The sequence below is a fragment of the Delphinapterus leucas genome, chromosome 15 (genome assembly GCF_059928025.1).
Source record: "Delphinapterus leucas isolate spDelLeu-1000000601 "Yukka" chromosome 15, BTC_Dleu_Yukka2, whole genome shotgun sequence".
In the NCBI taxonomy this organism is placed as follows: Eukaryota; Metazoa; Chordata; class Mammalia; order Artiodactyla; family Monodontidae; genus Delphinapterus; species Delphinapterus leucas.
Window position 1 is genome coordinate 10462360 of NC_143143.1, and position 16487 is coordinate 10478846.

The 16487-nt window shown below is 46.6% G+C and overlaps 1 long non-coding RNA gene across 1 annotated transcript in view; it reads left to right on the plus strand.

The window, feature by feature from the left end:
- The window catches only part of LOC111182067 (uncharacterized), a 40036-nt gene extending 26210 nt beyond the window's left edge, over positions 1 to 13826 (plus strand). Inside the window, exon 3 of the long non-coding RNA XR_002646652.2 lies at positions 1 to 13826. This exon is cut by the window's left edge and continues 24337 nt beyond it. This is a non-coding gene — a long non-coding RNA (uncharacterized LOC111182067).
- Positions 13827 to 16487: the final 2661 nt, after the last annotated feature.

The window sequence follows — 16487 nt, forward strand, 5'->3', positions numbered from 1 at the left end:
GTTCTTCTTTTGCTAGTTTCCTAAGGTGGAAGCTTAGGTTATTGATTTTAGATAGTTTTTAATATGTGAATTCAATGCTATATTGCCTTTAAGCCCTGCTTTTGCTGCATTCCACAAATTTTGATTGTTGTATTTTCATTTTCATTTGGTTCAAAATATTTTAAAATTTCTTTTGAGCCTTCCTCTTTGACCCACATGTTATTTAGAAGTGTGCTGTTTAATCCCCAAGTGTTAAACACACAACTTGAAGTTTCTAGCTATTTATCAATTACTGATTTTTAGTTTAATTTCATTGTAGTCTCACAGCATAATTTGTATGATTTCATTCTTTTAAATTTGGTAAAGTGTGTTTTATGGCTCAGAATATGGTCTATTTTGGCGAATGGTCCATATGAGTTAGAGATGAATGTATGTTCTCCTTTGGTTGGATTAAATATTCTATAGATGCCAATTAGATCCAGGTGATTGATGGTGCTGTTCAGTTCAACTGTGTCTTTTCTGATTTTCTCCTTGCTAGATCTGTCAATTACTGACAGAGGGGTTTTGAAGTCTCCAACTATAATAGTGTATTCCTTTATTTTTCCTTGAAGTTCTATTAGTTTTTGCCTCATGTATTTCGATGCTCTGTTGTTAGGTGCAAACACATTAAGGATTGTTATGTTTTCTTGGAGAACTGACCTTTTTGTCATTAGATAGTGCTCCGCTTTATCCCTGATAATTTTCCATCTTCTGAAGTCTGTTTGGTCTGAGATTAATGGAGGCACTTAGCTTTCCTTTTTTTTCTTTTCTTTTTCTTTTTTTTTGCGGTACGCGGGCCTCTCACTGTTGTGGCCTCTCCCATTGCGGAGCACAGGCTCCGGACGCGCAGGCTCAGCGGCCATGGCTCATGGGCCCAGCCACTCCGCGGCATGTGGGATCCTCCCAGACCGGGGCACGAACCCGCGTCCCCTGCATCGGCAGGCGGACTCTCAACCACTGCGCCACCAGGGAAGCCCTCAGCTTTCTTTTGACTAGTGTTAGTGTGCTATAACTTTCTCCATCCCTTTACTTTTAAAAACTTGTTATTAAAAAAGGTTTTAATTGTGGTAAAATACACATAGCATTAAATTTACCATCTTAATCAATTTTATGTGTACAGTTCACTAATGTGATATATATTCACATTGGTGTATAATCAGTCTCCAGAACTCTTTTCATCTTGCAAAACAGAAACTCTATACCCATTAAACAACAATTTCCCTGCTCACCATCCCTGGCAACCGCCACTGGACTTTCCGTCTCTTTGAAATTGACTAGTCTAGGTTCCTCATGTAAGTGGAATCATACGGTATTTGCCCTTTTGCGACTGGCTTATTTCACTTGCTGTAATGTCCTCAAGGCTCATCTGTGTTGTAGCATGTGTCAGAATTTCCTTCCTTCTTAAGGCTGAATGATATTCCATTGTGTGCATATCCCGCATTTGTTGATCCCTCATCTGTCAATGGAAAGTTTCATTGTTTCCATTTCTTGGCTATTATGAATTGCTTCTATGAACATGCTCGTGAAAATATCTCTTTAAGACCCTGGTTTCAACTGTTTTGAGTATATACCCAGAGGTGGAATTGCTGGATCATATGATAATTCTACTTTTAATGTTTTGAGGAACTGCCATACTATTTTCCATAGTGGCTGCACCACTTTGCGTTCCTGACAATAATGCACAGGGTTTGGATTTCTCACATCCTTGTCAACACTAGTTATTTTCTGGTTTTGTTTTGACAATAATCATCCTGAGGGTATGAGGTGGTATCTCATTGTAGCTTTGATTTACATTTGCTTAGTGACTAGTGATGTTAAGCAACTTTTCACGTACTTGTTGGCCATTTGTATACCTTCTTTGGAGAGATGTCTATTTAAGTCCTTTGCCCCTTTTAAACCGGACTTTTGTTGTTGTTGTTGTGTTGTAGGAATTATTTATGTATTCTGAATATCAATTCCTTATCAGATATATGATTTGTAACTTATTTTCTCCCATTTGTCAGTTGCCTTTTTACTCTGTTAATCATGTCCTTTGATGCACAGAAGTTTTTAATTTTGATGTAGTCCAACATGCCTATTTTTGCTTTTGGTGTCATATCCAAGAAATCGTTGCCAAAGCCAATGTTATGAAGCTTTTCTTGTACGTTTTCTTCTAAGAGTTTTAGAGTTTTTGGTCTTACATTTAGGTCTCTGATCCATTTTCAGTTAATGTTTATACAGTTGTGAGGTAAGGGTCCAACTTCGTTCTTTTGCATGTGGATATCCACTTTCCTAGAGCCATTTGTTGAAAAGACTGTTCTTTCCCCATTGAATGGTCTTGGTACCCTTGTCAAAACCATTTGACCACATATGTGAGGGTTTATTTCTGGGCTGTCTATTCTATTCCATTTGTCTATATGTCTGTCTTTATGCCAGTAGCACACTGTTTTTACTACTGTAGATTTATAGTAAGTTTGAAATCAGGAAGTATGAGACCTCCAACTGTTCTTTTTTTTTCAAGATCATCTTCTCTATTTGGAGTCCTTTGAGATTCCATATGAATTTTAGAATAGAATTTTCTGTTTCTGTAAAAAACACTGTTGGGATTTTGATAGAGATTGCACTCAATATGTAGATTACATTGGGTAGTCTTCCCTTTATTTTTAATCTATCTGTGTCTTTAAAGTGGATTTCTTATAGACATATAGTTGGGTTTTTAAAAAAAATCCACTCAGTCTCTGTTTTCAGTTGGTGTATTAGACCATTGATGTTTAAAGTGATGTTTAAAATTATCTACCATATTTGTTATTGTTTTCTATGTGTTGCCCTTACTCTTTTTTGTTTTGTTTTATTTTGTTCTCCACTCTTTTTCGGACTTCTCTGGTTTTAACTGAGCACTTTGTGTAATTTCATTTTTTCTCTTCTCTTTGTCTATTAAATATACTTTTTTATTTTATAAATTTATTTATTTATTTATATTTTATTTTTGGCTGTGTCGGGTCCTCGCTGCAGCGAGCAGGGGCTACTCTTCATTGTGGTGCGCGGACCTCTCACTGCCGCGGCCTCTCCCGTTGCAGAGCGCGGGCTCCAGGCACGTGGGCTTCAGCAGTCGTGGTGCGTGGGCTTAGCAGCTGTGGCGCATGGGCCTATTTGCTCCTCGGCATGTGAGATCCTCCCGGACCAGGGCCCGAACCTGCATCCCCTGCGCCGGCAGGCAGACTCCCAGCCACTGCACCACCAGGGAAGTCCCTAAATATACTTCTTTTTATGAGTGATTGTCCTTGACTTTAAATCCCAACATTTCTGCCATATCTGAGTCAGGTTCTGATGCTTGCTCTGTTTATTCAAACCAAGTGTTTTGTTTTTTCGTATGCCTTATAATTTGGAGGTACTGGGTAAAGGCACTGGGGTAAGTAGGCCATTAGTGTGAACTTTTATGCTCGTCTGGCTAGGAGGTAGGCCCTGTTTACTGCTTGCTATTACTGTAGCTGTCAGAGGCTAAAATTTCCTCTGATGTCCTTATTCTTGTCTCCCCCACTGTCTCTGAGATTCCCTAGAGATAGATTCTTAAATAAGGTCTGAGGTATGAGTTGTATTCCTCTGTTATTATACAGGAGCCTGATTGATGTGGTGGTGATATTTGGGGGGAGAGGAGGCATTTGAGTAGTCTGTGATGAGGTCTCAGTTTTAGTGAGTCTGTGACCCTGGGCTGTGACCGTCACATGTGCTTCTCAGTTCCACCCCTCCCCCACTTAGGTGGGACAAGAAGCCTAGCGGGGGGGCTGGAGTAAGGTATTTTTTTTCCCCATGTGGAAGGCTAGAGAGGGCTGGGTTGGGTATTTCTTTCTCCCAGGCCCTTTAAACTCTGGCAAAACCCTAGCTGATAAAATAGTTTCTCTTGATGGCCATCCTTGTTAAGAAGAACAGGGTGCTCTGGGTGTATCAGGGGGCCCACTTTCTCCCTCCCAGTGCTGAGAGCATGAAGCCGGTGCTCTTCCCTATGAGATTGGGCTCCTGGGGGTAACACTTGTAAAACTGGGGGTGCTGTCTTATGACTGGGCCCCCTGGGAGTTTTTAACTCTCAGATTTGTCCATGCTGAGCCTCCAGCAATCCGTCAACTGCTGTTTCGGTTTTCCTGCCCCTGGTTCACATGAAGGTTTCTGCCCCTGGGCTTCTGTTCTGGTAAATTGCGATTCTCTGCCTGCCTCTCCAGCTTTGGGGGCAGCGGTTTGCCCTGTGACCTCAATACTCCGATGCATCATGAAGAGCTGTCAATTTTCAGTTTGTTCAGCATTTTTCTGGTAGGCAGGAGGAGCATCCTCTGCTTGAACGCTTCTGGGAGCACTAAGCTTACTGCTTTACTCGGCAACTCCTGTAACTTCTGGACGGGAATTTGGAAATGTTCATCACTGATCCCCTTTATGGAAGGGCTCCAGGACGTCTTAGTGTCTGCTTCTGTCATCCACATGCCTTTAACCGATGGTGGAGCCCACTGTTTGGACATGAAATGTCAGTTCAAGCCAGGTAGCAGGGTTTGCTTGATGCTGTTGAGGTGTTTCCAGCAGAGGGAGGAATAACCTTTTAGGCAATGGGAGAAGGTCTTTCAGGCCTTGAAGAGACTCCTTTATCGTGCCCCAAACCACAGGCAATGGAGCATCAAGCTAGCGTCAATCTATAAGAGATGCAGGGGGACGGTTCGGTGAAAAGGAGAGCTTTGCTACTGCGGAAGCACCCGACTGCGAGGATATAAGTTTCCCGTTGCTAAATGTTCAAGCACAGGCAGACAGATCACTTAGAGGAGTCGGATAGGAGGAATTCAAACACTGATTGATTTTGAAGGTGGCTGGAAATTCAATTCATGGTGGCTCTTAACAAAGTCGACCGTAAAGCAAGTTTCTGGAAATTGAGTCGTATCTTTCTATTACATTTTAGAATGTAATTGTAAAATAAGATTTAAGTTACTGTAAAAGAAATCGTCCAGCAGACCAAGAGGAAATGCTTGTGAGCGAATCCAAGGCACCGGCCTGAATGTGTATTTAAAGCACATTTAGATCTTTGTAGTACTTTCCTGACTCGCTCTATCCCTTCTCCTCTTGTCTCCTCTTTTTCCATTGTTTCTCCATGTGCCTGGATTTTGGGAATCCCGTACTTGAGGATGATCTAATTCCTCGACTAGATTCCTAGATCAGGATTGGCAAACAGTGGCCCCTGGGCCAAGCCCAGCCCGCTGTCTGTTTTTGTAAATAAAATATTGCTGGGACACAGCCACGCTCATTTGCTTATGTGTTGCCTGTGGCTGCCTTTGCGCTTCAGTAGCAGAGGTGAGTGGTTGTGACAGGGACCATGTGGCCATAAAGCCCCAAATATTTATTAATCTACCTTTGGCAGGAAAAGTTTGTCGACCCCCTTGTGTGTATTACAGCTCCCCTCACCCCTGTCTTTGGCCTTGGCTCTGATGATGTCTGCATGGAGCTGTGCACAGAAATTCTACCTGGTTAATTACATGGGGCATCATCGTGAGGCTAGATCAGCCTTGTGAACTGTGGCCAGGGGGTGACTGTGATGGGAGTGCTAATTGAGATGGGGTCAGGGAAGGCTTGGCTGATGGTGGAACATGAGGGTAGAGACCTGGACGATAAGAAGGAGCCATGGAGAGGTTCTGTAAAGGCTTTGAGGCAGGAAAGAGCTTGGTGTTTTTCAGAGCCTCAAGAGGAGCCTGGTGAGGCTGGAACAAGGAGAGGTAGGGGGGAGGTGGTGAGGCAGGGGTGGCAGGAAGGTGCCCCCACCCAGGCCACACGGGGCCTTGGGAACTGTGTCACCGCCCTGCCTGGGGGTCAACAGTTGCATAGAGGGGTGGGTGCTGAGTGTATCCCTCACATTCAATGTTTCATTTAATCCTTATGTACCTTGGGGGGAGGGCGAGCATCGTTGCCCCCCATTTTAGAGGTGAGCAGACAGAGGTAAGAGAAGTAAAAGGACTTGCCCAAGACCACACAACTTTTTTGTGTCTAAATCAGACTAAACAGAAACCCCCAAATTCCCAACCTCTCTAACTTTTAATAAAGTCCAGTGAATTATCTATTGTTGACATTTTTATTTTTAGAGGCAAAATATCACACAGCCTGCATATAATGGTGTTTGCTGATTTTTCCTAATGTCCTTGTGCTGGAATACAATCAGCATTGTCCCCAGCCTGTCCCCAGGTTGGCTTGGGAGGTGAGGGGTGGACCACGGCAGATTCTGCCTGACTTCTCTGGACTTTGGGCTTTGGTCTGATTGTATCTCAATATTTGACTCACAGGCTCTCTGGGGGCTCCCTGGGGCTCAGACAGCTCCTCAGAGGCCAGGTCCACACCCAGACTCGGACCAGATGGTTGAGAGTTTCCCCAGCAACCACTCAGATGGGGAGAGAAAGGGTCTGTGGGAGTCAGAGGCAGAGGAGGTGACTATTTGGCTGATATGGCCAGGGGCCAGCACACAGGAGGGCAGTGGCCTGTGACCTCACATCACTGACCAGACCTCCTGAGTCTGCAGCCTCCACGGCAGGTGCCGGTGGATCATGGGGAGACTCCTTGGGATGGGATGGGGACCAGGGAGGCAGCAGATGGTCCCCAGAACCCACCTTTGCGCTAGAACGAGATAGAAGCAAGAGAGGTTTCCCCCCAGCTTTATTAAGGTATAATTGACAAATAAAAATTTAAGATATACATCTTAAAAGTGTACATCGGGCTTCCCTGGTGGCGCGGTGGTTGAGGGTCCGCCTGCCGATGCAGGGGACATGGGTTCGTGCCCCAGTCTGGGAAGATCCCACATGCCGCGGGGCGGCTGGGCCCGTGAGCCATGGCTGCTGAGCCTGCACGTCCGGAGCCTGTGCTCCGCAACGGGAGAGGCCACAACACTGAGAGGCCCGCGTACCGCAAAAAAAAAAAAAAATTGTACATTGTGGTGATTTGATACACATATATATTGTGAAAGGATTCCCAACATCCAGTTAATTAACACACCTATCACCTCATATTTATCTTTTTTTTTATGAGAACATTTCAATTCTACTCTCTTAGCAAATTTTAATTATACAGTACAGTGTTATCAGGTATAATCACCATGTCATACATTAGATCCTCAGACCTTATTCATCTTATAGGTGACGGTTTGTACCCTTTTACCAATCTCTCCTTATTTGCTCTCTGCCCACAGCCCCCAACCACTTTTCTACTCTGTCTCTATGAGTGTGACTTTTTTTTCAGTGTGTTTTTTAAGGGAGTTCCCTGGTGGTCCAGTGGTTAGTACTCTGTGCTTTCAGTGCTGTGGGCCCAGGTTCAATCCCTGGTCAGGGAACTAAGATCCTGGAAGCCGTGTAGTGTGGACAAAAATCTTTGTTTTTTTAGCTATAAATGATAACTTGCAGTATTTGTCTCTATCTGGCTTATTTCACTTAGCATAGTGCCCTCAAGGTGCATCCATGTTGTCACAAATGGCAGATTTCCTTCTTTTTCATGAATGATACTCCATTGTATATATACACCACTTCTTCTTTATCTGTTTATCCGTTGATGGATACTTAGTTTGTTTGCACATCTTGGCAACTGTAAATAATCCTGTAATGAACGTGGGAGTGGTAACCTGTTTTCATTTCCTTTGGTTTTATACCCAGAAGTGGAATTACTGGATCATATGGGAGCTTTAATTTTTGGAGGAACCTCCGTACTGTTTTCCATAGTGGCTGCACAGAGAAGCTTCCTTTGTCTTCTCCTAGCAAGTATTATGTGAACTCCTCTCTCCCCACTGCCATTTTCCACTGAATCTCTAAGCAGTTCTCTAAAATGTACATTACAGGTTTAAAATCACTTTTCAATTCTGAAATCCATAAAGCTCCCTAAATACAATGTTTTCTCCTTACTCATTTGGCTGTAAAATCCGAGTGGGGCCGATGTGAGGCCGTTTGTAGTCCTTATGCATCCTACGTCATGTGGCTATTCATCCACTTTGCTGCAGGGCTCTCAGTATTAGATTATGGAATGCAATCCTAGACCCTGCCGGGTGCCCTGTGCAACAGATGGTATGTGTACTGTATCATCTTTCTAAAATAAAAAATATTTTGACTTCTGAAACACGTTTGACCCTGAGGTTTTGGATAAGGCATAGTGGGTCCGCACCGGCCCATTTTCATGTTTGGAAACTGAGGCTCAGAGCTGAGCTCCAAGGCTCTTCCTGCTCAGAGAGGAACCCAGGCCCCTGCACTGGTGTCCAGTAACAGAGGAAATGGCAAAACCAAAGGCAATGGCTCCTGCTGTCGACTGCTACATCCTAACCCGCTGACAACACGTCTGCAAATTCTCACCATGGTCCCCCCCCCACCGGCCCCACCCATGGACAGACCTCTTTGTTTGTGGTCTCTCGATTCCAGACCATATCACAAACTTGAAAAAGCATCTGGTTCTAATCTAGCTTCAGAGCCACACACCAGGCTCGGTTACACCAGATATGGGCCCCTCCTAGGGCCACCCTTTGCTTTGATTCTCAGAGGGGAGGGAAGGGGAAGGGGTGAAGCCCAATTAAAAGGAGCTGCAGAAATAACAAGGATGTGGGAAGAAGGGGCTGGTGGGGCAGCCTCAGATTGACTTGTGCGTAGTCACAACATCAAGCCTATTGTAAGCATGTGTTACGGTCCTCCCCAAGTCCATACGTTCAAGTCCTAACCCCCAGTACCTTAGTATGTGATTGAATTTGGAGATAGGGCATTTAAAGAGGTAAATAAGTTAAAATGAAGCTGTTAGGGTGAACCCTAAAGCAATTTGACTGGTGTTCCTATGAGAAGAGCAGATTAGGATACAGACGTGTGCACACAGATGAAAGACCATGTGAGCACACAGCAAGAAGGTGGCTATCTGTAAGCCAAGGAGAGAGGCCTCAAGAGAAACCAACCCTGCCCACGCCTTGATCTTGGACTTCCAGCTTCCAGAACCGTGAGACAATGAATTTTGGTTGTTTAAGCCACCCGGTCCATGGTCCTTTGTTACGGCAGCCCGAGCAAACTAATATAGCCTCTCAAAGATGCCCCTGATTCAACTCCATTCCCACCTTCAGAAAGGAGCTATAGAGAGCCCACAGGTTCAGAGGAGTAGTTTTGGGGTCTAAATAATAGCACAATAAGTCTGCCCTTTTAAATAGGCCAGACCCATGATGTAAATGCTCATCAGCCCCCTTGGATAAGACGCTCCCCGGGCATGGTTTGCTCTGTTCTCTGAAGCTGTCTGACTTTGTGTCCAAACACCCGTCACTCACTTGGGGTCCGTGGCTTTGACACATTTCACTTGTGTCTCTGCAGCTGGACCTTGGCCAGCATTGGTGTCCCTGTGGGCAGTGGTGGGCGGCAGCCACTATGACAGCTCATGACGATACTTGTCTCATCCCAAAGCCACCTGCAGTCACGTTGCACTAGTAGCATGACATTGGCCACAGTGGGGGTATTTGCACCTTGGCACACAGTACAGATCAGAGCTTTTCCCCCTGAAAGTTGGTTTATCACCACACTCCTGCCAGCAGCTGACACCCACTGCCAGCCTTCAACACACCCAGCCCAGGGTCTGAAGTCTCTGTGCTGGTCACTGGGCTAAACCCCAGGAGGGGAGACCAAGCAGTTCCTACCTAGCCCTGCAGGCCTCTCCTTAGTGTCTTGGGAGGAGGGTCCGGGGTGCTGCCTGGGACAAAGCTGGCACAGGCTGTTGCCCAAAGACCGGCAGGATCCCTGCTCCTGGGGAATCTAAGAGGCAAGGAAACAAGACTCTGATACCATGGTCGGCAGAATAATGGCCCCCTAAAGATGATTGCTTCCTGATCCCTGGGGTCTGTGAATGTCACCTTACGTGGCAGAAGAGGTTCGCATATGTGATTAAGGATCTAGGGATGGAGCGATTACCCGGGATTATCCAAGTGGGTCTGATATAATCACGAGGGTCCTAAGAAGAGGGAGGTAAGAGGGTCAAAGTCAAGAGAAGGTGATGTGAAGTGGAGAGAGAGGGAGATTGCCAGATTGCAGGACGTGGAGATGGAATGCAGGTGGCATCTAGAAGCTGAAAGAGACAAAGAAATAGATCCCCCCCACCGCCTCCACCCAGAGCCTCCGGAAGGAACCAGCCCTGCCAACACCTTGACTTTGGCCCAATGAGACTGATTTTGGACTTCTGGCTTCCAGAACTCTAAGATTAAAAAAAATAATGTTTACTTATTTATATATTTATTTTTATTGAGGCAAAATTTAGCCATGTTAAAGTGAACAATTCAGGGACATTTAGTACATTCATGATGTTGTGCAAACACCAGCTCTATCTAGTTCCAAAATATTTTCATCATCTCCAAAGTAAACCCTCACTCCCCTCTCCCCCTAGCCCCTGGCAACCAGGATTCTGCTTTGTGTCTCTATGGATTTACCTATTCAGGACACTTCATATGAAAGGAATCCTACAACCTGTGACCTTTTATGTCTGGCTTCTTTCACTTAGCATAATGCTTTGAGGTTCATCCATGTTGTAGCATGTATCATAACTTCATTCCTTTTTAGGGCTGAATAATATTTCATTGTATGGATTGACCACATTTCGTCAGTCCATTCGTCGGTTGATACCCATCCGGGTGGCCTCCACCTTTTGGCTTTTGTGAACAGTGCGGCTGTGACGTTTGGACATAAGCATTTGCTGATCTGTTTTCAATTCTAATGTGTGTTATATTAAGTCATGAAGTTTGTGGTAATTTGTTACAGCAGCAACAAGAAACTGATACAGACACTAAGCCAACCAGAAAGAGACCCCCTCCCACCCCATACCGAGTCCAAGGCTCGAGTGTGGCCGAATTCCACGGTCACTCACTCGGTCAGAGCTGACAAAGCCTGCTCGGGCTTGCAGACAACATTATTCCAGCTGGCCGGCCCCCGGACCCTACCAGAAAGGCTGAGTCTGAGACTCAAAGAAAGAAGGAGAAAGCTGAGGCCAGGGGTGAGTTGAGGGGCGGCTTCAGTGCGCTGAGGGCCCCCTGGCCTCCTTCATCCCTCCTTTGCCCTCCATGGGGCTGGCTTCATGGGGAGCTCGGGAACTCCTCAGCCCTCAGCAGGTTTTGACCCCATGGGACTCCCCTTTGTCGTGGGAGAGTGATCAATGTGCCTTCTGTCGTGGCACAGCCTGCGAGCCTGGCCATGTCCCCCTTCTCCCAACTAGGCCTGCCCCCCACCTCCCATTGACCTGGCAGCATGTGGCGCCTTCCCAGCAGAAGGCACGGATTATTAACACACGGATCAGAGACCTCGACCCTGCCATGGTTTCCTCCAAAGACGGCAGCAGCGTGGACACTGATGCAGAGCTTGGGGCCTGACAGTGGGGTTTCTGCCCGCCTCTCTCCTCATTAAAGCAGCCATCCTTCATGGGGTAACGCATTCAGACTCGCCTCGCATCTACCAGCATTATTAACCTGCTTTTTATTCCAGAGCCACGTGGCCTTTCCCAGCATTTCATCCCGAGTAACCCGTCCCCGCACAGTGCACTGCACATCCTGTGTCCACCCTCCTTTGTCTTCCCACTGACTTTTGTTTTTCCTTCTCTCTTTCCCTAACAGGGCTTTTTTTTTTCCTCTCTGAGGCACATGACCCCACGATCCGTGATGATTTAAAAATTCTTTCTGACATTTCAAAGAGAGATTTCTCCTCTCCCGCTTGTGAATCTGAGAGGCACTGTGGGGTCAGGTTCAAGTCACAGCTTGGCCACTGTATGACCTTGAGGAGTGTTCCGTTTTCTATTGCTGCTTGAACAAACCACCCCAAAATGGACTGGAATAAAACGGATCACCCTAAACCTCATGCCTGTCATGACTTGTATGGGTCAGGAATTCTGGAAGTGCTTGGCTGGGCTGTGCTGGGCAGGAAAAGACTCTCATGCTGTTTTAGGCAGGTGCGGGGCAGGAGAGGTTGAGGGGTGGGAGGGGCAGGGAGGAGGGGGGATGGGGTCGCTGGGGGCCGTCTGGGGATGCCGCTTCATGTAGGCACATCACAGGGTTAGTCTGAGCTTCCTTACAGCCTGGTGGCCTCAGGGCACTCAGACTGTTTACATGGCAGCTCAGGGCTGCAGCTTGAATGTTTATCACTTCTGCCCTGCTCAACTGACCATCCTATTACTGAGGTTACCCCAGAATCAAGGGAGCTCAGGGAACTTGGGAGCCCCCTCCGGGCCCAAGCGATGATTTGTAGTTGATCTGAATGAGCCATGGCGACCTCATTTCTCTTTGCCAGTGATTGGTCTAAGGTTGGATTTTAATACAGTGCTGGCCAATGTCAGAGAAAGTCGGCTGGGGCGTCTGGAAAAGGATTTTCTTTCCGAATAAAAGGAGAAAGTCACGTAAGGAGATCTCTCTTAGGCTCTGGCTGCCTCCTGCTTCGTATTTCTAACACAGTTGTGTGAGGACATGATGTTTGGAGCTGTGGCAGCCATCTCGGAACCGTGAGGTCAAGAGTTGAAAGACAAAAGGTCCCAAGCTGAGAGGGCAGAGAGAAAGATCCTAGGGCATTGGTGACATCACCCATTGGCTCCTCTTAGTCTGAAATCACTTACCTCTAGACTTCTTAAATTATGTCCCTGCTGCTTAAGCTTAAGGGATTCCTGCACCTCACAGCCAACTCTTTCTCATGGATTCCACATCTCTGAACCTTTGCTTATGGGATTCACTCGGCTTGGAATGTTTTCTCACCTGTCTGATCAGAAAATGCTGACTAATCCTTCAAGACCCAGCTAAAATGTCACCAACTCCCTTCCTCAAAGCCTTTAAAGTGGAAGGTTTCTGAGATGCTCCCGTGCTTGGTGAATTTATGAGTTGTGTCGGTCCAGGGCATCCCTGGAGGAGAGGCGTTGGCCTTCTGCATGTGAGGTGTGGGGCCAGCTCAGGGACCTGTCATCTTGACTGGTGCTTGGTGACAGGTGGAATGATGAAGGGGTTAGCAGTGTAGTCTGAAGTCAGGTTACCTGGTTGAGACCCTGTACCCCTATCTGCTAGCTGTGTGACTTTGGGCAAGGCTTTGAACTTCTCTGTGCCCCAGCATCCTCTCTGTGAAATGGGGATAATAATGGTGATCCTCTCATGGGGTTGTTATGAGGATTAAATGAAGTGAAACACGTAAATGCTCAGCAAGGTCTCTGCCTCAGTAATAATGGTTCACTTTTACTGAGCTCTTGCTGCTATGTAACTGGCATTGTTATTAAAATATATATCATTTAATGAAATTAACTTAATCTCACTTAATTGAAGTAAAATATATTATAGATATGTGTCATTTGATCACTGAGGCAAGTTTGGGAGGTAAGTTCTATTATTATCCCCTTTTAATAGATAAGAAAACTAAGGCACATAGAGGTTAAGTAGCTTCACTAAGTACTAGGTAGGGGAGTCTGGGTTTGAACCCAGGCTGCGGGTCCCGAAGGACCCCTGCTGCACTTGACCACATCTCCAAGCTATTGGGAAGGTTGGTCAAATCTGCTGCTACCTCCCTGGTTGGCATGTGCTTCCCAAATCATTTCATTATTCAAGAGGCAAGGGATTAGCTCTGCCTGAAAGGAGCTTTTTCTGGGCCCACCTCAGAGCTGCATGAAGGTGGGCTTCTGTTACCCCCCGTTTGCCTTTCTCTGTCTCTCTCTTCCAGGTAGGTCCAGGGGCACAGGGCAGGCAGCTCTGGACCTGCTGGCACTGGCCAGGGACCATGTCCACTTGGGGTGCTGACAGGCTGAGGTAGAGCTGGTCCTCTCGAGGTAGCACAGGTCAGCAAGGACCCCAGTGAGAACAAAACCAGAGGGGAGAGAGGGGGAGTCCTGGGGGTGGGTGGGAGCCTGCAGAGATCAAGCCCAAAGGGTCCAAGACAGGGGCACGTTGGGGTTGTGGATGAAGCATCAAAGCTGGGAGGACATGGGCTGAGCTGGAGCAGGAAAGGAGTGACCGGGGAGGGTCTTGGCTGAACTGTCTTACGTATCTGAGGCTCAGCTGCGCTTGACTGTGTGTGTGTGATATGAGAGGTGGGTTCTGCTGGCTTAAGAATCCTGTGACATAGGCACCCCCGTCCCCATCCTCCGAATTCTAAACACCTTTCCAGAACCTTTCAACCCTGGGGCTTCACCCTCAGCGCTTGTGAAAAACTACTAAGGTATTTCTAGATTTCTCTTGGAGATAGACAAGCATGTAGCTGCAGAGTGGTTAAGAGCTAACGGATAAAATACATGTTGTCGAGATATGGAGAAACCGGAACTGCAGGTGGGAATGTGAATTGGTATAACTACTCTGGCCATCAGGTTAGCAGTGTCCTAAAACGTGAACACATTCCTACCATTGAAGCCAGCCATCTCACTCCTAGGCATTTACCCAAGAGAAAGAGAAATGTGTGTCCATACGAAGGCCTGTAAGCAGATGTTCACAGCAGCTTTATTTGTAATAGCCCACAGGTAGAAACAGCTCAAATGTTCAGCGGCTGGTGAGCTGATAAACGCATTGTAGTATAATCATACAAAGGAGTACTACACAGGAGTAAAAAGAGATGAACTAGTGATACAGGCAACAACATGGATGAATCCTAAAATGATGATCTGAGTGAAAGAAGCCACCTGAAGGAGAGTAATATAGTAAATGTCCTTTAATATAAAACTCTAGAAATTACAAACTCATACAGCATCAGAAAACAGCCGTGGTTGTCAGGGGACAGGGATGGACGGCAGGGAGGGACAGGAAGGAAGGATTGCAAAGGACTTGAGGAACCTTTGGGGTTGGCGGATAAATGCATGATCTTGATTGTGATGATGGTTTCACGGGTGCCTGCATGTGTCAAAACCAGCCAAATAATGTATCTTAAATATGTGCAGTTTATGATATGTTAATTATACCTCAATGAAGCTGTTTAAACATAACAGTAAAAAAAGAGCTGAGAGTGGGGCTCCAGGTGCTCCGAGAGTTTTCTGGCTAGAGGAGAGAGGAAAGCGGCTCTTCCAGTCTCTAACATCGCATTCCTAGCAGCCGTTTGCTCAGCCTCCTGATAGAACATGCCCTCTGTGCTGATACCATCTGAGTACTCGTACATTCGTCTAGAATCTTGGAACAGCTCGCTCTGTGAGAAGCCAGAAAGCCCTTACAAGGCACACAAACAATATTTCTTGGCCCCCAGGAACTGCTCTATGCCTAGGCAAAGGCAGCATTTATGAAAAGTAAATAATACTTTTTTCTGATAAATAATCAAGTGGATTCCTGAATATTTCAAGCTTTTCTTGGAGTGGGTTTTAGATGTATATGTGGTTTCCCTCCTGTTTTGTCAACTTCTCATACTCTACTCACCTTTCCTCTCATCATTTAAACAGTCTCAAATGCTTCCTGTATTAAAAAATAAAATTACTCCCCTTACTCCCAGGTCTCCCTCGAGAGAGGAGAGACTCCCTTACTGCCTCTTTTTCTTTCTTCCCTAACCATGGACTTGGGAGAGGTGTCTCTGTTCAAGGCCCCCGCTGTGGCTTGCCACCCAGCCACTCCTCAGCCCATTGAGGTCTGGCATTTGCTCCCTCTCTGCCCTGAGAGCATCCCCATGGATGTCATGAAAGGCCTCCTTTTTGCTGAACCTCCTGAGCCTTTCCAGTCTAAGACCTCTCAGCAGCATTTCATCCTGAGGGCCATTCCATCCTTCTAGAAATTCCCCTCTCTCAGCATATGCTCACCACTCCTTAATAACTTCCTCCTACTTTTCTGATGGTTCTTTCTGTTTTTGCGGTACACGGGCCTCTCACTGCTGTGGCCTCTCCCGTTGCGGAGCACAGGCTCCGGACGCACAGGCCCAGCGGCCATGGCTCACGGGTCCAGCCGCTCCGCGGCATGTGGGATCTTCCCGGACCGGGGCACGAACCCGTGTCCCCTGCATCGGCAGGCGGACTCTCAACCACTGCGCCACCAGGGAAGCCCTCTGATGGTTCTTTTCATCTCTGGTGAAATTCCTTTTCTGTTGATTCTCACACATTTGTCGTTAAGTCTTAGTCCTCAGCTCTCTCCTCTTCCTGCTGTGTACTCTCTCCCTTGGTGACCTCCTCCTTCCCTGGCTACAAGTGGCACCAAACACTAGTGACTCCTGATGGCAGATGCTGTTGGTTGCTTACCAACGTCCATCACCTTCCCTCTGCTTTCCTCCTTGCCTCTATTCTATAATAAAAGATAAAAATTGCAGACATTTGCTGCTCCAGCCTCCCATGCAGCTCAGGGTGCCATGTGATCCAGTTCAGTGTAGTGTTAAGTAAGGGGAGATCTACTGGGGCTTCGAGGAGCGATTTTCCTCCCTGGTAAAAGAGAGATGTTTGTGAGACCTTTTTTTCCTGCCCCACCCGTCGGATCTGGTTGTGTAAGGATGTGATATCACCTGCAGTAGCAGCCATCTTGTGACCATGAGGTAACTAGCCTGGGATTAAAAGCCAATGGAATGCGGATGGTGGATATGCAA